General features: G+C 43.4%; 1 pseudogene across 1 annotated transcript; it reads right to left on the bottom strand.

Annotated features, from left to right (window-relative positions):
• Positions 1 to 5,361: 5,361 nt before the first annotated feature.
• Positions 5,362 to 13,037, bottom strand: LOC310829986 (vomeronasal type-2 receptor 26-like; annotated as a pseudogene). Its single transcript, XR_014568602.1, has 5 exons — positions 12,252 to 13,037; positions 10,098 to 10,950; positions 8,429 to 8,656; positions 6,859 to 6,985; positions 5,362 to 6,260 (listed from the first exon to the last, which is right to left on the bottom strand). The product of XR_014568602.1 is annotated as a vomeronasal type-2 receptor 26-like (transcript).
• Positions 13,038 to 20,526: the final 7,489 nt, after the last annotated feature.

The raw sequence follows: 20,526 nt of genomic DNA on the forward strand, positions 1-20,526 counted from the left end.
GAGAATTGGCTACCTATTCCTGTGTGCCTATTACAAATAACCAGCTTCAGATGAGGCCCACTGCCTTAAAATGGACCGACAATTTGGCTCAATGGATAAATGAACTCCTTTGGTCTGACCAACTGCAAGAGACAAGGGACTCCCTTGTCCAGGCAGTTGAGCCACTGCCAATATATGACAATTTAGTAGAACTGCATGCACACGAAAGCTCATACCAAGAACTGACTTAGTTGGTCTTTAAGGTGCTACTGGAAGGAATTTTTTTTGCTAAAACCTTCGTTGGCTAAGGCCTCGGTAATGAATAGTAACCATTTCTCTCATAAAAAGTGGTTTGACGAGGAATGTAGACACTTCAAGAACAACCTATATAATGAATTCTTGGCATATAGGGCATCAAATGACCCCGCACCTAGCAGTCACCTTATGAACCTCAAGAGAAGGTATAAAGCACTATTAAAGGAAAAGAAGTTTGCGGCAGAAAGAAATGATTGGAATAACCTTCTAAAAGCTGAAGAAAATAGAAATCCCTCCTCCTTTTGGCACCAAATTTCTCAATACCTGGGTAGACCGTGGTCAAGGATAGAACCCCAAATTTCAGCTGACACCTGGGAAAGCTTCTTCTCCGATTTATATGCAGCTCACACTGCCAGCGGAGAAAGGATAGAATTGGCCCCCTTGCCTGAGTGGGATCCTGTTACCTGCTCTGAAGTGGAAACACTTATAGGCCAATTTGAGGCGGGCAAGGCACCCGGAGACGATCTTATCTCCATAGATGTTATTAAAGCCAATAAGGATTGGTGGTGTCCACCCTTAGCAGCTCTTTTTACTTATATAAACAAAACAGCACAATTTCCTCCAAGCTGGAACTCTGCACTGATTGTGTTAATTCACAAGAAAGGGCCGCGCACAGACCCGGCCAATTTTAGACCAATTAGCCTGCTAAATGTTATCGGGAAGATCTATTCAAGATTTCTACTTAACAAATTAACGACCTGGATGGAAAGCAACAATATCATCGCAGAGGAACAGGCGGGTTTCCGCCCTGGAAGATCAACAACAGACCAAATCTTAATCCTAAATCACTTGGCCTCCAAGTACGCTGACAATGGCCTAAAAGCCCTCCACGTCGCCTTTATAGACTTTAAGCAGGCCTTTGATCTAATTCCCAGGAACCAGCTATGGGCAAAATTGGCAGCGACATCTATCGACCGCCGCCTTCTCCTGCTGTTTATTAATTTGCATACAAATACCTTCCTGAGGATTAGGCTAGATAGCAAGGGGCTAGTCTCCAATACGGTTGCCACCACTAGGGGGGTAAGACAGGGCTGTTTGCTTGCCCCTGCCCTGTTTAATTTCTATATTAATTCGCTAGTGGTGCATATGGCAAATGCTGACTTCCATCCACCAAAACTGGCAGGACGAGCCTTGAATGTCCTACTATATGCAGACGATGCCGCCCTATTAGCTACCTCCCCCATCGGATTAAGGAGGATGCTTCGAGCTCTTCATGAATATGAGACCCAACACAAGCTCCAACTAAATTATGCCAAGACCAAAATAATGGTCTTTGCTGCTCGACTGAAACCTAATTTATGGTCAATTAATGGTATTCCTTTAGAGCAGGTCAGTTGCTTCAAATACCTGGGTCAGGTTGTAAGATCAAATAGGTCCTTCTTGGCGCACAGAGAATACATAGCCTCGAATGCATCGAAAGCAGCCTTGGTGATTAGAACCCTGTACTCCAAGAAACAGGCACAAACTGTCAAAGTTGCCTTGCGACTCTTTAAAATGAAAGTCCTCCCTCTTCTGCTGGTGGGTATTGCCTTGGGCTCACGTAGGGACTCTGAAAAATTGGAATCTATCCAAACCCAATTCCTCAGGGCCATACTCAGGATCCCCCCCCCCCTCCGTGGCAGGTGTGATCATGAGATTGGAAACCAGTTGTCAAGCCTTTAGGTATGTGGCCCTGAAAGCGAAGTTATGGCTATGGCTCAAGCTCTGTTTCAGACCGGTGGGTTTGGCCCCCTTGATTCTGAGGGATAACTTTAAATCTCCATGGGAAGGGGAGATAGTGGAGGAAGTGCAGAAGTGCGGGTTGTCCTCCCTTTATATAGAGTCCATGACGTATAGCCACGCAAAGGCGGTGATCGCCCAAAGATTAAGGGATATTGCCAGACAGGAGGACATAGCCCATGTGAAACCTGGGTTGTTTCTGGGGGAGCAGATGTATCGGGCTGCTCCAGCTCGCTACCTGGCGGATATCCACTACGTGGAATACTGTAGACTATTTACTGCAGCTAGGCTGAATGTTCTTGACTCGCCGGTTCTGAAGGGAAGATATGGAGGAGTCCCATATGACCAGAGATTATGCCATTGTGCGTTGGGTGAGGTAGAATCCACAGAGCACATTTTACTGAGCTGTCCCTTCTACAACGATTTAAGACAGTATCTTATAACTCCATACTTACCCCAGCTCAGTCCCCGGCAAAGAGGAAAGCAGCCAGCATATCTGCTAAATAAGTCTTCTGGGAAAACAACTTTGTCAGTGGCTAAATTCCTTTTCCTGGCACTCAAGTGTCGGAAACGTATAACTGAATGCTTTGATGTGGGTTATCTCTGAGAAGTTTAGTACTGTGGCCCTACCTTATTTATGTACCCCTATGATGCTTTAGTTTATAATTCTGTATTGTGTTTTATCTCTGACTATCGGTCGAATAAAGGAAATTGATTGATTGATTGATTGATTGATTGAGTCTAAGACTGATCCTATGTTCTGCGGGAGGAGGGGATATTTTGCACCCCTCCCTATAAGTAATAAATCCAGATAGCAAAAATAAATAGAAAGTATTTCTGAGCCCACATGGTAATTTATGAATTAATATAATATGGGAATTGAAAAATTGAAATACTTACAATGGATTAAGAATCTGATGGATGGATGGCCATTGTATGAAGGTTTCATAGTCAACAGAGGACAGGATGTGAGAAGCAAGTGCACCAATGATAAGCTCACCTGGCTGATAGTACTTGTGAGGGATATGGAGGTGACTGATGCTCCGATTGACATTTGACAGATTCACCATTTGAGGCAGAGAGAAGATTAACAGCATCAACACTGCCATGCTAGGAACAATATATTTTCCTAGACAGAAATTTCCCTGTTTACATCTAATCAGCATTGGCATTAGAAACAGCCTCAGTACAGCAGCTTGCCTTAAATGGCACTCTCCGAATGCACCAGCTAAATTCCCAGGACCTAGGATCCAACTCACTAAAAGAAAGCTCACTAAACGGGTCGGCAGCACCTTAGCATTTGCTGGGGATGGCAGAGAGGATTTAATTCTTTTTAGACTGAATTCCTGGAAGTCTATGGAGGTCTAATCAGAAGCAGATTATTACCATGTAATTGATAATAACAGGGGAGAGAATAATGATCCCTTTGCCTCAGCTGGTCCATTGGAAGAAGCAGAGACAATGATCCACACAGAATAATCCCTCAGCAGCCTCCTTCAAGTGTTTTCAAGGCATTGTAATGAGGGGGGAGCGGGAACAAGCCTGTTGCCCCTTCCCCTCCATTGCATCCCTGCTGCCAGTTTCATCACCTACTGTGTTCTCAGAAGAGAGCATCTGCAGCTTTCTCTACTTACTGTACTTTCTTACACAATCCAGAACCCTAAAAGTTGTCAATCACTCAAGAGAATCTACACAGGTAGAGAAAGCTCCTTGCTGGGAATCAACAAGGACCTCTGACCTGCAGCAGTTAGGCCAACCAAGCCTCTCCATTGGGGTCATGGTCCAAACCACATTCACATGTCCATCAGCTGATGTTATATGAGGCCAGGCATGGGGCAGGTAAACCCATGGGGCCAAGATGAATTCTAGCCACTGGTAGAAATTGACTGGAAAGGAACAATTGTGAACAGACTTTGAGTGACTTCAAGGTATGAGTGTGATGATGGACATACGGTCCGTTGGGCCCTGTCTGCAGGCCTTTTTAGGGCCCATATATATTCACCAAAATAAACACAAAATTGTAGAATAGGATGGGGCCCCCAAAGGTCATCAAGCTCCACCCCCCTGGAATACAGGGATCACAACTAAAGCATCCGTGAGAGGCTGGATGAGTGACATGAGGAGGATGCAGCAGGAAGGGCACATGCCCATTACATCCTCCTGGCGCCCTGCCAACCCCATGCTGCTTTGAGGGGCTGGGATGTGGGATCAGACTTGCAAAGCAGAACCGGGCTGGCATGGGTGGTGTGAGGAGCAAAACGTGCCCTGGACAAAACTGTGCCCAGGGCAATGACTACCCTAATTTCATCTAAACCCTCTTTTCTCACATGCTGCTTTGTGAAGATGAAAGTGCATTCAAGAGCAGAGTTCGAGACACAAAGGGGAGTGAGCTCAGCCCTGACTCTCGGATTCCAAGGAAGCAGCACTAGACTTCAGACCACAGACCTGTAAGGGAGGCAAAATTTAAAACAAAACTTGAGATAGGGAATTTCTGTCCTGGCTCTTCTTCAAGTACTTCTTGATACACGCAGAGAGCTGCATGTATAATTCTGAGTTCAGAATAGGTATATGTGGCATCTGTCACTCTCTCTGGGAAGAGGGGTATTTCCCTCCTTTTCATTTTCTCCTCATAGCATAGGGATATTATCTCCTGATGCCACAGATGTGCCAAAGGGTTCTGTCCTGGACCTGCTGTTGTCATACCAGACCAATCTCATTTATTTTATTTTTTATGCATTACAAATGTAGTGGATCAGGAAAATGCTGTGGTCATAGTCTATTTTGAGTTCAGTCAGGCTATTGTCAAAGTCCACCATGATATTTTCATGAAGAAACTGGTAAGATGTGTGCTGAACATGTGCAGAGGAGGGCAGCCAGGAAGATGATGGGTGGGAAACCAAGCCTTATGAGCAATGGTTGAGGGAGCTGGGTATGTTTAGCCTGGAAAAAGGAGACTGAGAGGAGATATGATACCCATCTTCAGATACCTCAAGGGCTGTCACATGGAAGTTGCAGCAAGCTTTTCTTCTGCTACAAAGAGTAGAACCCCAACGAATGTATTCAAGTTACAAGAAAGGATGGAGGTGGAGTTTCTGGTCATCTCCACACTTTCTTCTGTGAAATTGGTGGTTTTTTGTATCCACAATAGTTCCTTAGTTTTCCAATTGTGCCCTTGGGCTCCCAAAAGTGGGGACCACATCTCGGGGGGGGGGGTGAGGGAGAACCATCTGATTTTTTTTTTAATGCACATAAGAAGTTCAACAAACAAATAAAATGAAATTATATCAAGGAGACAGCAGCAAAATCATATTCTAGGGTAACAGAAAAGAGTGACAACGGGATATTTTGCTATTTCTTCTTTATTAACTGCTGTTTGTCATTCAGATCAGGCCTCAATATGATAATGTAGCATTTGGGGAAAAAGATGGAACCCAGTAAACCAGCACTAGAGGCCAAGATGGAGAAGATCTCCACAGCCACCATGTGTTTTCCCTTGGAGCTCAGGTAGACCGGAACAAAGGAGATCCAAACGCTACAAAATAACAACATGCTGAAGGTGATGAATTTGGCCTCATTAAAGCTGTCAGGCAGTTTCCTGGCTAAAAATGCTACAACAAAACTGACAATGGCCAGGAAGCCCATGTAGCCTAGGACACAGTAAAACAGGGCAGCTGACCCTTCATTACATTCCAGAATAATTTCTCCCATCACAGAATGCTTGTCAAACTGGGGGAATGGGGGAGAGGTTCCCAGCCACACAGTGCAAATACCAGCTTGGATAATAGTACAAGTCAACACAATGGCGCCTGCCAGTCTTTTCCCCACCCATTTCCTCATTCTGGATCCTGGTTTGGTGGCCATGAATGCCAGAACAACGGTAATGGTTTTGGCCAACACACAAGAAACAGTCACTGTGAAAACCACGCTAAAAGCCATTTGTCGGACAAGGCAGGTCACTCTGTCTGGTCGGCTGAGGAAGATGAGGGGACAGAGAAAACAGAGAAGGAGAGACAGGAGGAGAACGTAGGTGAGGTCCCGATTATTGGCCCTGACAATCGGTGTGTCCTGATGCTTCATAAAGATGGCGAGGGACAATATGGTGAGCAAAGAGGAAAATACGGAGCCAAACGCTAAGCTCATCCCATGCGGTTCTTCCAAAGTCAAGAAGCTGATGGACTTTGGAATACATTGTGTTTGGTTCCTGTTTGGATAGTGATCTTCTGAGCATCCGACACAGTCATTCATGTCTGAAAAGAAGAAAGGATTCCTTTTAAGGGTACAACTTGAGAGTAGGTATGCATCCTCCTGGCAGTATGGAACTTACCAGTTGGATGTGGAAGAGACAATCCTTTTCAGACACAGGAGTGACTAGCATGGGGAGAAAGGGTTCGGACCCCCCTCCCCCAGACAGTGATCTCACAGTCGGTGGGGGTCTGGACAGCAGGAGTCCTGTCCTCTGCAGGTGCAATGCTGCAACTCATATCCATCACCACCCAGGTAATCCAGTGATAGAAAACCTCTGACCCATGGGGCCATTTTAGCAAGTTACACCTACCGGCCCTGTATCTGATGTCATCTCTGATGTTAGGTGTAGGTCAGGTAAAAGTGTGCTTTGTAAACCCCAACCATCATCTGATCATTCGAGCTTGCAAAGCACCTCTTTGAAAATGCTGGGCCTCGTTGCTGGGCCATCAGCTGGTTGCAGTGAAGAGCTCCAAGTCTGTGAACTTCAATCACCATGGAAATCAGAACTACATCAATAGCAGCAACTGTGACACCTTTCACATTGACACAGACCCTTCACAGGAAATCTGAGTTATCTGGAAGCGACCTAATGTCTCCTACCTTTCTGGTATGAAATCTTGCCTTCTGAACATGGTGCACAGTCATAGCAGCAGAATTTCTCCCCTTCCTTCTTTTTTCTCCTAGTACCAGAAGGGCAATTTTTGTTGCATTGAGAGAGGGGTGGCACCTGTGAATTTTAATAAACCATTAGGAAATGTTTAGCACAGGGGGAATAATGGACATTTGGAGAACCTGAACTACATTTTCTGGGCTGCAAGGGATCAAGTGGATGGGAGAAATGGCCTGCTGAATATTAAGAGAATTTTGAAAACAATGAGCTGTCAACAGCCATCTAATGAGCATCTAATGAGAAAGAACAGCAACAGCATCTAATGAGACAGAAGATGTATTTGTGGCGTTGAAAATGAAGTTACGGCCATTTCAATGTGTGGTTTTTTAAAAAAAAAATCAAAGGGAGGAAGGGAGTTCACCTGAACAGTAATACTATTATTTGGAAAAATACATTTCGTATAAAATTCAAAAGGGTTTAAAATAGAGTTGAAAGGATGTTTTGACATCCTAAGTGATTTAAATAAGCAGCTACTGTATACACTTTCAGGTTCCTTCAGTTTTTCCAATTGAAGAAACACAAATGTTGGGGACTGAGAACCCTAGACTAAATATACTGGGCCAACACAAGTTAGGGTAAAGGGACCCCTGACTGTTAGGTCCAGTCATGGATGACTCTGGGGTAGCGGCGCTCATCTAGCTTTATTGGCCGAGGGAGCCTGCGTACAGCTTCCGGGTCATGTGCCCAGCTTGACTAAGCCGCTTCTGGCAAACCAGAGCAGCGCATCGAAATGCTGTTTACATTCCCACTGGAGCGGTACCTATTTATCTACTTGCACTTTGACATGCTTTTGGACTGCTAGGTTGGCAGGAGCAGGGACCGAACAATGGGAGCTCACCCTGTCACTGGGATTTGAACTGCCAACCTTCTGATCGGCCAGCCCTAGGCTCTGTGGTTTAGACCACAGCACCACACACATTCCACAACTTAAGCAGCCTCAAAACTAAGGATAGTGCTGGACTCTGCCAGACTTCTGCTACTATAACTTGAGAATTACTAGCCTCCAAACCAGGCATTCTCTGCAGAAGTCTGCCTCATCTGTCTCCAGGCTCAGCTCCCTTTTCTTTCTCCCCAAAGAAGTTGGTTGGAGATTAGGCTTAGGTCACACTCTGCTGGCCTTGAAATCTTTAAAGAATGTGCTAGACAGGGAAGAGGAAGACCAGGGTTCAAATCCCCACTTGGCCATGAAACTCATTAGGTGACCTTGGACCAGCGCTGCTTCTCTCAGTCTACACTACCTTACAGGGTTGTTGGTTGTTAGGATAAAATGGGAAGTAAGCAAAGGAAAGGTGGAATAAAAATGCAATAAACAAACAAGCATATAATAATGAACTATGTCCTGGCCTGCTTCAGGGCATCAGAGCCCCACAACATTCATAGAGGTTTTCATAAACAACAAGTGAGGAAAAATACATGATCCATGTCTCAGCTAGGCTTCCAAGAGGGAAGCATCACATTTAGGACACACTGGAGTTGCAATTTCCTGAAATCATGCCCCACCTGGTCAAAACTCCTGTGCCACACCATTTTGTCTTCATTGATGGAAAACTCTTTTCCTGGGGGAGCATTCAAATTCATCCATCCAACCTTCATTCTGATGAAGGAGTTATTTGGGAAAGTGACCAAGTTGGTAATATCGAATCCAGCTTCTAATTCTCTGTTCTCACTAAAAGACACTTCTTCTCCCGCACTGTTGTTAAATGAGACTCTCCTAAGAAATGGGTGGAGCTGCATCAACATGGCAGGAAGAGGACAGTTGTTTAAAACTCAAACTTATATTATGTTCAGCATCGCCTTTTAAGGTGCCATTGCCTCTTCCAAGGCAGTAGACAAGATTTCATATAATCACAAAATAATAACAATAGCAATAATAACAGTAAATGTTGATCTCTCTTTCCTCTGTAGATTCCTCCGTATAGGACTAAGGCACACTGTATATGTATTTCAAAGCTTAAACAGGACTTCAAAAATCATCATGCAAACATCCATGAAGTTCAATGCAGAAAGGGTATAAATGAAAGAACAGGAAAATAGGGAGAGGGTAAGACTGAGGGAGGAACAGGCAAAAAAAGATGTTCCTGTTAAGACTCTAGTTGAGATAGAAATTTCCATTGACAATACCACACCTAGCTGTTTTGAAGAGCTAAAGCTCAGGTGAGTAGGTTGTATCCGATTTTCTCAGAAATGATAAATATTACTATAAAAAGATGGTTTGTTGTCCAAAATGAAGGTCACTGTGTATTTCTGACGATACCATTGTAAATATGTTGCCAAAAAAAATTGGCAAGATTAAAGTGGCAGCATTCATAGTAATTGCAACTCAATAGAACACAGCCCAAAAATCTTATGCTGGACACTTTGTACCACTCACTCTGGAATATACCGTATTTTTCGTCCCACAGGACGCTCCGTCCCATAGGATGCACCTAGTTTGGAGGGGGGAAATAAAGGGGGGAAATTTCCTTTATTTCCCCCCCAAAAAAACCAGGTCGGGGAACAGCGGTATGGCGGCGCTCCGCCTCCCCGCTGTCCCCCGAGCTTGTGGGGTTGGCCGGTGTCTGTCCTGTGCGAGGGGCACTCTGCTTCAGGGCGCCCCACGCGCCAGGCAGCAGGCAGCTATCCGCAGCCTGGGGAGCCCTGCGGGAACCCCCACGGGCTGCCCAGGCTTGCTAATAGCTTCCTGAAGCCTGGAGAGTGGGAGGGGTCGGTGCGCACCGTCCCCTCTCACTCTCCAAGCTTCAGTGAAAGCCTGTATTCACCCCATAGGACGCACACAGATTTCCCCTTCATTTTTGGAGGGGGGGAAGTGTGTCCTATAGGGCGAAAAATACGGTAGCTATAACAAAGATAATCACAAATTATTTGAGATTTTGACAAGGACTAGACATGATTTATATGATTTGGCATATACAGCAGAAACAACGTTTTCAAAACAACCCCCTCCCCCAAAACCTGGCAAATCTGGAACTATGCTTGGTGATCTGATACAATTGGACTTAATTTGGACTTTAAAGTCTTTATTTAACTCACATGCAACTACACATCCTACATGCCTATTTTACAGTTTGGTTATTCATCTTTCAATTTTTGACTGTTATTAAAATTGTTGTCTTTGCTTTATCAACAATATAAAATGAAATGATTTTTTTTTAAAAAAAAGAACCATTACCTTCCAAGGTTGCAATTCCTGAAGCTGCGGTCTCCATCTTCTCACAATTCCTCTGTCCTTCAACCAGGATTGGAACATGGCATGCAGAGCATGTGCCACAACATAGACGGCATTGTAGATGCTGTAGCTGTGGCCAGTCATGCTCATCTCAAAGCCAGGCGAGGGGAGGGTGTCCAGCTTCTCCTGTCCAGTGCAGGGTTCACTGAACTCAGTACTGGATTTGGAAAAGAAACAATGGAACGTATCTTGCCAGAACGGCTGAAGAAAACCATCTTCACCTGCCATGAAAGGATTTAGGGAGCGAAGAAGGGTCTTGAATCCTTGCACCTCCTTTGAGTGCACTGTGAAGCAGATGGAGCCATGAAATGGTTGCATACTCTGGCTCATTCGAAAGGCCACTGCTGAGAAATCCAGTTGAGCAGTCATAATCCATACCTTCTCCATAGATGTCACATTTTCCGCTTCCCCTGCCACTAGCCATATTTGCAAAAAAAAACAAGGACTTGTCTTCTCCATAGACAACAACAGCATTGGCTTTGCTTTCCGCAATCATGTAATAGATTTGGAGCCACTGGGAAATCATGTCGTAATACTCTTCAAAATATGAGCCTTTTGGAGTTCTCTCTGCAAAGGCCAAGCAAATGCCTCTCTGGAAAAGCAGAGTTTGCAGGATTTCCATAAACTTCTCTCCGCTCTCACTATCCACCGCAAGCAACCCAACCCACGTCCAACCAAAGTGCAGAAGTAACTCAACAATCCCCGTGTACTGATGGGCTTCATTGGGCACCATCCGGTAGAAGGGAGTGGATTGGCTTTGACCACCATCCTCTGGAGCAAAGGAGCCATAAGTGAGCTAGAAGGAAACGGATACTTATTTCCCATTACAGTAATGCAGTAGAAACATTGGATAGCAATGACGAAACAAGAAAATAAATAGTTTCTTTAATATAAATGTGTTTGAATAATTGATCCTGCTTGGAAAGCAATGACCAACTACTTGTGTTTGGGACCTACCTCTCCTACAAGGCCCCACACTGTCCAGTGGACACTGTCCACTGTCCAAAGTAATTAAAGGAACTGGTGAGCAATATGCACCCCTGAACTTTGTTTCACTCCATATAGAACAAGCTATTTTGCATACACAATGCATAGACAGATTGAAGTGCATAAAACTCCAGTCATATCTTCTGATACACACTCAGAGGTTGAGTGTAAGATTGATTTGTATTTATTGTATTTCTATGCTGTTTTCCATTCAAATGAATCCCAAAGCAGCTTACAAACAATAAATAGAAATAACATAATAGAACGTCACAGGTACAGTATAAATAATTAAGAAATCATCAATAATCTCCCGCTTGGACTACTGCAATGCGCTCTACACAAGGCTACCTTTGAAGATGACTCGGAAACTACAACTAATACAGAATGCAGCAGCTAGACTGGTGACTGGGAGTGGCCACCGAGACTATATAACACTGGTCCTGAAAGATCTTCACTGGCTCCCAGTATGTTTCCGAGCACAATTCAAGGAGTTGGTGCTGACCTTTAAAGCCCTAAATGGCCTCGGCCCTGTATACCTGAAGGAGCATCTCCACCCCCATCATTCAGCCTAGACACTGAGGTCCTCCTCTGAGGGTCTTCTGGTGTTTCCCTCACTGCGAGAAGTGAAGTTCCTGGGAACAAGGCAGAAGGCCTTCTTGGTAGTGGCGCCCTCCTTGTGGAATGCCCTCCCTTCAGATGTCAAGGAGATAAAGAACTATAAAACTTTAGAGGTAAATGTAACTTTTAGAAGACATCTGAAGGCAGCCCTGTATGCTGTAAGCTGCTCAGAGTGGCTGGGGAAACCCAGCCAGATGGGCAGGGTATAAATAATAAACGTATTATTATTATTATTATTATTATTATTATTATTATTATTATTAAAACAATCACAATATTAACAAATAAGCAACTAAAAAATAACATCACAATTACAGCATAACTCATATTACATGATTAACAAATCAATAAGGCATTTATAATGCATTCTCTCTCCTCCTCAAGTTCGTCACTGAATGCAATATCAGGCTTATATCCTTCTGAAATATGAAACTTACTCAAGAGAACATGTAAGTAAGGATGAGTTATGAAGCCACCGTGTTTGTTTCTTACCTGGGGAATCTTGTAGCCTGTTAAGATGGCTGCCATGTGGAGGGAAGTTTCAAAGTCAAGTCCCCCAATGATTGCCATCAGACTTTTCTGTATGCCACACTGGTAGTTGGGTACAAATCTATAGGGTGTGGAGAGTATGTCCAGAGTGGCCCAGTAGGTCATCCTTTCACTGAAGTAGCTGTCATGGATGTGGAATCCCAATGTGACATTGGGCAATATTTGAGGGTTCTCATTGACCTCATTGACTGCAAACACCAAGGCCAGAACATGCTGGTAGTTCTTTGGAATGAGCCTGCAATTAAAATAATACATCTACTGTTATACTGCTAGGTAAAGGTAAAGGGACCACTGACCATTAGGTCCAGTCATGACCGACTCTGGGGTTGTGGCGCTCATCTCGCTTTATTGGCCAAGAGAGCCGGCGTACAGCTTCCAAGTCATGTGGCCAGCATGACTAAGCCACTTCTGGCAAACCAGAGCAGCGCACGGAAACGCCATTTACCTTCCCGCCGGAGCAGTACCTATTTATCTACTTGTACTTTGTTGTGCTTTCAAACTGCTAGGTTGGCAGGAGCAGTGGACGAGCAACAGGAGCTCACCCCGTCACGGGGATTTGAACCACCGACCTTCTGTTTGGCAAGTCCTAGGCTCTGTGGTTTAACCCACAGTGCCACCCGCAGCCTGAATGTGATAGAGTTATTTTTGCAGCTACAGTGGTACCTTGGGTTACAAACAGTTCAGGTTACAGACTCTGCTAACCCGGAAGTAGTACCTCGGGTTAAGAACTTTCCCCCGGATGAGAACAGAAATTGCACGGCGGCAGCGCAGCAGCAGCAGCAGCAGCAGCATGAGACCCCCATTAGCTAAAGTGTTACCTCAGGTTAAGAACGGTTTCAGGTTAAGAACGGACCTCCGGAACGAATTAAGTTCGTAAAGTTTGTTAAAGTTGCAAAAACAAAGAGGATGCGACTGAGTGAGGGGAAAATTTTGGAGAAACATTGGGATTATCAGCTTCGCTCAAGGCATGACGGATTGCAGCAACAACTGGGGAAAGATTGACATACAAGGACAGAAAGAAACATCATGGGCAGGATAAATGTCACACACAGGAAGAACGATGAGCTATTCACTTGTAGTCTTATAAATTACTTAATGTGTCAACAAGAAAAGAAGTTATAAATATTGCAGCTGTTGTAGAAGGGATTACTATTATGATGGGAATGTCATTGAAATCAATAAGATTTTGGAACGCAGAAACAAAGTATATCACCAAACCATCAATTCTAGCATGCGGGGGGGGCACCTAAATTATATAATTTGGTATTTGAATTATTTGTATTAGGAATTGTATTATAATTTGGCATTGTTATAATGAGGCTATTATTGGATTATTGCTATTGGAAAATTAATAAAAATTATAGAAAGAAAGAAAGAAAGAAAGAAAGAAAGAAAGAAAGAAAGAAAGAAAGAAAGAAAGAAAGACAGACATCAGGGAGATATGCTGTGAAACATTCATTTCTGTTTTTAAGGAAATTTATAATCTATGCCTTTCGATTTTAAAAGACATAAAAGCATCTTAAAAGTAAAGGTAAAGGGACCCCTGACTGTTAAGTCCAGTCGCGAACAACTCTGGGGTTGCGGTGCTCATCTCGCTCTATAGGCCGAAGGAGCCAGCATTTGTCTTCAGACAGCTTCCGGGTCATGTGGCCAGCATAACTAAGCTGCTTCTGGCAAACCAGAGCAGCGCACAGAAACGCCATTTACCTTCCCGCTGGAGCGGTACCTATTTATCTACTTGCACTTGACGTGCTTTCAGACTGTTGGTTGGCAGGAGCTGGGACCGAGCAATGGGAGCTCACCCCATTGCAGGGATTCACACTGCCAGCCTTCTGATTGTCAAGCCCAAGAGGCTCAGTGGTTTAGACCACAGCGCCACCCGCATCCCTAAAAGCATCTTATGAACAGATTAAAACGAAAACAATGAAAACAGCAATAGCAAAGCCCCATGCCTTTCCTAGAATGCATCACCTGTGCGGCGGCTTTTATTCACTCATTCATTGTTATATTTTTAGCCCCTCTTTCAGAGCACAGTCTTCCGAGGCACTTCACAAATTCAGAGCAGCATAAAACAATTAAATCCATTGTATCAGCTCTGCCCCTTAGGCTGCAGACCTATGCTCATTTATTGTTAAACTCGATAGGACTTACTACAGAGTAGGCATGTATACAATTGCACCGGGAGTCCTAGATTTCCAGGTTAGGTAGGCTGTGTACTGCGACACTGCCTCTCTTTTAAGCACTGCTTTAAAAAGTGGGGTAGAGATGGGAGAGGACAGCACATCACTGTGAACACAACCTCACATTTTTGGGTGCTTCCAGAGTCGCTATTATAGCATATATTCAGATATATTGAGCTGCTATCACACCACAAGGGAAAAAAATCTTTGAAATGGTGAAAATGCCTACCCGACATCATCTAACTTTCCTGCAAAATTTGTGCAAACCAATCTGGATGAATACTCAATGAGCAGGACAGCTGGAAGCAATCTCACTTGGCAGACTGATCTCTGTTTTTGAGCTGGATCCTAGAAAATCTGCTTCGTTCCTACGAACCTGACTTCATCGGACATTGGAGATTCATCAACAGTCTTTGATCCTTTTAAATGTTAAAACTTTCATTTAAGCTAAAAAAATTGTTAGCCCAAAAGTGGAAAACGAGCGAGGTCCCAACTGAAAAAGAATGACAACTTAAACTGATGGAATATCAGCTTGCGGATCTAACATACAGAATTAGAGAGCAAGAAGAACATACATTTAAAGAAGATTGGAAAATGTTTATTGAATATATGGGGGGGCAGAATTGTGTACACTTGAAAAAGTTGGCAGCATTGAGATAAATTCAACAGTATAAATAAGTTTTGATGTATGGAATAATGGAATACTGAATGGCTTGGCTCATTTAAAATATGCAGGGATTTATGTTATGCAAAATGAACCATGGAAGGAGAAGAAGGGAAGTCATTGATGTTTTAAGGTTAAATGAATATTCCAAATTGTAAAACAGAAAATTTAATATAGATATACACTCTCTCTCTCATTTAAAAAATGATGAAAGGGGAATGGCACTTGGAGGAGAAAACTCTTAAGACTGATCTGAATCTTTTTGGAAGGAAATATTTCACACCCCTCCCTTTATCACTGAAATCATTAAAATCAGGCATTAAAATCACCTGGCATTTGGGGGGGGATGGGAAAAAATGTACCGACTCCTCCTTGACTGGGAAGTCAAGGAGGAGGAGGTTAAATTTGTAATGATCAAATGGGCCCAAGACTTTGGCTACAACATTCCAATGAGTGCCTGGGAAAATTTATGGAAGGTTAATATGAAATTCACCGCATGTTACACTCTAAAAGAAAACTTTATGAAGATGCAATTCCGTTGGTACCTGACACCACTGAAATTATCAAAAATGTGTAAGAATATTTCAAATATGTGTTGGAGGTGTGCGGAGGCGGAAGGCTCAATGTTGCACATGTGGTGGATGTGTAACAAAATTAAGGAATTTTGGAGTGTTATTTACAATGAGCTTAAAAGAATGTTTAAGGTATCCTTCTTTAAAAAAAACCTGGAGGTTTTTCTCCTGAGGATACTTGGCCCAGATATACCTGAAAATGCAACAAAACAAAAAAAACTTGTATGCTACAGTTGCCACAAGAATACTAATTGCCACAAATTAGAAAGGAGAGGAAATCTCAACAAAGCTGGAGTGGCAAACAAAGTTATTTGAGTACGCTGAGTTGGCAAAAATGACAGGCAAATTGATAGGTGATACTGACCAGGCATTTATTAGGAAATGGGACATGTATAAAAAAAATACCTTATTGAATATTTTGACAATATGACATCAATGGCAGTTCTGTGTAAGTTCTGTGATAGGATGAATAATCATGAAAAACAGTAAGACGGATTAAAATAAATAAAAAGTAAATGAAGATTAACAGTGTGCTAGATTAAGTAGTAAATACACAATGTGGTGACGGAAAGTCGTTAGAAATCTAAGAATAATGTATAACGAAATGATGTAACAAATAGTTTCACTTATTTTATGCCATTAACTTTTATGCTTGTTATTTCTTTTTAATCTCAATAAAGCATTAAAAACTCTTTAAAAAAGGAGGGGGGGTAGAGAAAGAAAGAAAAATAAATTCCTTACAAGAGACTAAGAATCTGATAGATGGCCTGGCATTCTTTGAAGGTTTCATGGTCAAGAGAGGACAGAAGATGAGAAGCAAGTCCACCAATGATAAGGTCACCTGGCTGGTAGTACTTGTGTGGGATGTAGAGAAGATCACTGATGGTGCAGTGATTGACATGTGACTGGCTCACCATTCGTAGCAGCAAGAATATTATCACCAACACTGCCATAGGAGGAAAAAACCCTTTTCCTAGACAGCAGCTCCCCTGATTCCACCAAAAAGCATTAGGAGCAGCATCAGTAGTGGTCTGCCTTAAACACTCAAGAGAAAAATTAGCAGCGAGCTAATGAACGCTGCCTCGTCTTCTGTTCTAGCATTTGGAGTGGCATAGAGGGTTTTCAAAACACCTTTAGGCTTTTAACGTTGCTCTCTGCAAATCTTTGGAGGTCTAATCAGAAGCAGACTGATAATGACAGGGGAGATAATAATGATCCCTTTGCATCATGTGGTCCATTGGAAGAAACAAAGACAACATGTTTGTTAAATCTTACCAGATGTGGCCTCTCCGCCTTTGTGAAGCAGCAATGTCCCAGGGAGAAAGAGCCACAGTAGCCATATTCAGGTGTCCCTCACATCCCCGTCATCAGCTCCATCACCTACCATGTGTTCAGAAATGAACTTTGTCCCATGCTCTTCCTCAGCTCATATAGGTTTTATGTGCGGTTCAGAGCCAGTGCTGGATTTATGTATAAGCTAAACAAGCTATAGCTTAGGGCCCCACTCTCTTGCGGGCCCCCAACAAAATTAAAGCGGGGGGAAACTGGATGTACATTTCCAAAGTATAAGATAAAAAACAAATAAAATAAAACCTACATACAGCAACAGTGTTTTGTGTTGTGTAGGCTCCTATGATATAAGTAATGGGCCCCGCCTGCTAGCCTGCTCCCTAAAATATTACTGGTTTGCTCATTTCTATATAAATTACTTTGATAAAATACATATTTTGTTAGGTGCAAATGGCTTTAGATACCAATTAGATCCATAAATGACCATATAGCATATATTCAACACAAAAAACAGCAACAATTTGTTGTTGGCAAAGGACAGCTGGACATATAAAGGGCCCCATTACCTTCAGTAACTTAGGGCCTCCTCAAACCTAAATCCGGCCCTGTTCAGAGTCCTAGAAAGTTGGGGTTGTAGCGTAATTCATGCCTGGAACTTACACAGGTAGATATGTTTTTCCTCTTACAACTCACAAAAGTTGGTGACACATGTGACAAGGATATGATGCATAGGGCATGTCCAGTAGGCTCTTCTTTGCTGTCCACTCATGTGACTGTAATTGGCAGAAAGAAAAGTACAAAGGATAGGGCAGACTTTGGTAATTTGGCACCCTGAGCGAGGACAAAATGTGGTGTCTCCCCTCCAAAATTTCTTATTTTCATGCCATCCTCACCCTCAGGTCCTGTTTCCTCTCATTATTACTTTTTTGGAGTTCTGACCTGTGGCTCACATTTTCGCTCATTTTCCAAGAAGTGACCCACACAGGTCAGGGGAACAAAAATGGCTGAAAACATGGCACCTAGGTCAAGAGCTGGAAAATGGCCAAAAATGTGACCCGCTGGTAGAAGCTCAAGGAAAAAAAAAAAAACAAAGGCTGAAAACCTGGCCCATAGATCAGGACTTTGAAATATGGCTGCAAATATGACCCATAGGTCAGGAGCCAAAAAATGGCACTGAAAAACCCCAAACTCATGGCCTTCAGGTCAGTAGTTTAAAGATGGCCAAAAAATAAAATAAAATCATTCTGCTTTAGATCAGCATCAGTGGGTCTGAGGTAGTGCCAGCTGGTGAAGAAAATCAGGTTGGTGAGAGCTTGAAAGAGGCCTTCTCAGCAAGACTGAGAGAGTGAACTCTCTTGTGTGTTCAGACCCAGAAACCACCCCTTTAAATAAATTCACACTTGACTCAAATTTTGGTTTTTGGCAGAATTTAGGCCACAACTTTATTGATTACAGAAAGTGATTGGTTGCATAAGCTCTGGTTCGACTAGCTCCCCGCCACACAGGTAGCGCTGATCCAGGGTTCCAGCACAGGTCAGCCAAGGGTGAACACCTGGATAAGCGGAAAGCCGGGAACAGGCTAACTCCACCACCCAAATGTCCCCCTGGAATCAGGCATGGGCACAACCCCCTCTCAGGGGTTGACCAAACCATCAAGTCCTTGGATTCCTTTAACAGAATACCCTTCACATAGGGATGGTGAAATATACTCGGAGTCGAGAGTGGATTTCATGCTCTTTATTCAGCTCATAGTGGTGAGGAGGAATGGAAGTTCTCCCACAATATCTGCTTTATATACATTATTTACACAATGGGCTGCACGTGATTGGCTAATTCCGGGATTCTCCTGTAGGCCAATCAGGTTGTGGATTCACTTCCACCTGCAGCTGGATTGGGTGGCTCCTGCGTACGAATCATACTGCTGCATTGTTCTAGGACCAACCAGACTGCTGCATTCTGAATCCTATTGTTTTAGGACCAATCAGACTGCTGCATTTCGGATCCTATTCAACTCAGTACATAACAGATGGCGAGAGCGTTCCCCCAGCCCTATCACCTGAACCAGAGCCTATCCGCAACCTTAGAAGTTATAACGATTTGCTAAGCGGCAGGCGAAACCCAAATGGCAACAGCCAATCAGCCAAGTGGGGAAAATTCCTGCTGTGCCCCTGTCCCAACGACAGACGACACACGACGGCATAGCAAGGTCAAGCACAAAGCCCTAAAAGTAGGGAGGTGGGCGGGTCTTCCAAATGCATGCACCGAAAGAGGAAACTCTGGGTCATATGCATGGGCATAAATGGATCCCTCGAGCCGTTTGGACTGCGTCCCATTGGCCAGATTGCACCCAGCTACGAGGGACCTACCAATTGGGTGTTGTGGCTGACCAATCGTACCCACCCACAACACAGGGTGTCGGTTTCCAGATCTCACCGCAATACGGTGGGACCCGATATCTCACAGAAATTAGGATGGCTCTTGGATTTTTTAAAAGGACCGTTACAACTTTACCACTTTATGCTGGCTTTCAACGGTGGCATGGACATAGCCGGGGGGGGCAGGGAGGAGAAGGTGCCCCCTAAATCAATAAAAATCAATAAAAAATACTTATCTAACTGAAGTTATGCCCCCCCCCAACATAAATCCTGTCTATTTTCATGAATGGCGGGTCATAGCTGAGGATGACTTGCTGGATTGGAGTGTTGTTGTGTTGAATCATGGCAACAAAAATTGATGGACTATGCAGAATTGGCAAAATTGACATATAAGCTACGGGACAAGGATAACTGTGACTTTAAGGATGAATGGGAACCCTATACAAAGTATCTGAAGATGCAACAAAGCAAACTGGACTCCTTGGCAGGTTTTGAATAAACATTCACAAACCTTTTATTGATAATAATCAGCTAAATAGTTTGAGGATCTATACAACTTTGTAACATGCAGAAAACAGCATTTTTAGAGAAACCAAAGACTGGAACTGAGGGAAGTCCGGGGGGGGGAGGAAAAATGGGGGCGGGGGACAAGGATGATATGTTTTTTGATAATATGTCTTGTTATAATTTTGAATAAAAAAATAAAAAAGGAGTGTCGTTGTGTTGGTTTTATGCCGATTTTATTTTGTACAGTGCATTTTTGAACGTGGGTTTGCTTTAGGGTATTTCTAAGGCACTGTGAGAAGCAACAAAACAAAAATCAAGAATGCACAATGTAGTTTAGAAAGCTTTAGAAAAGCAGCTTGTGGAGTCGCTCTCCCCCCCCCCCCCCCCCGCTTATACAGCTTTGTTAAAACGGTTTATAACGGATAAAAAGGGAGCCGATTTAAAATCAAACGTCTGTTCTAGCTCACATAAGTTTATTTGCACGGGCAAATCATTAGGCAAAAACGCGCACAAATCCAATCCGTGGCACTTTTCAGATTATAGGTTTGAGAAATGCAGTAACTCTGCAGTCTGGAAAAAATAAAAACCAGGCCAAGCAACTATAAAGACCCACAGCTCCAGACTGTTTCT

The sequence above is a fragment of the Podarcis gaigeae genome (assembly GCF_964106915.1).
Source record: "Podarcis gaigeae genome assembly, chromosome: 13".
Lineage (NCBI taxonomy): Eukaryota > Metazoa > Chordata > Lepidosauria > Squamata > Lacertidae > Podarcis > Podarcis gaigeae.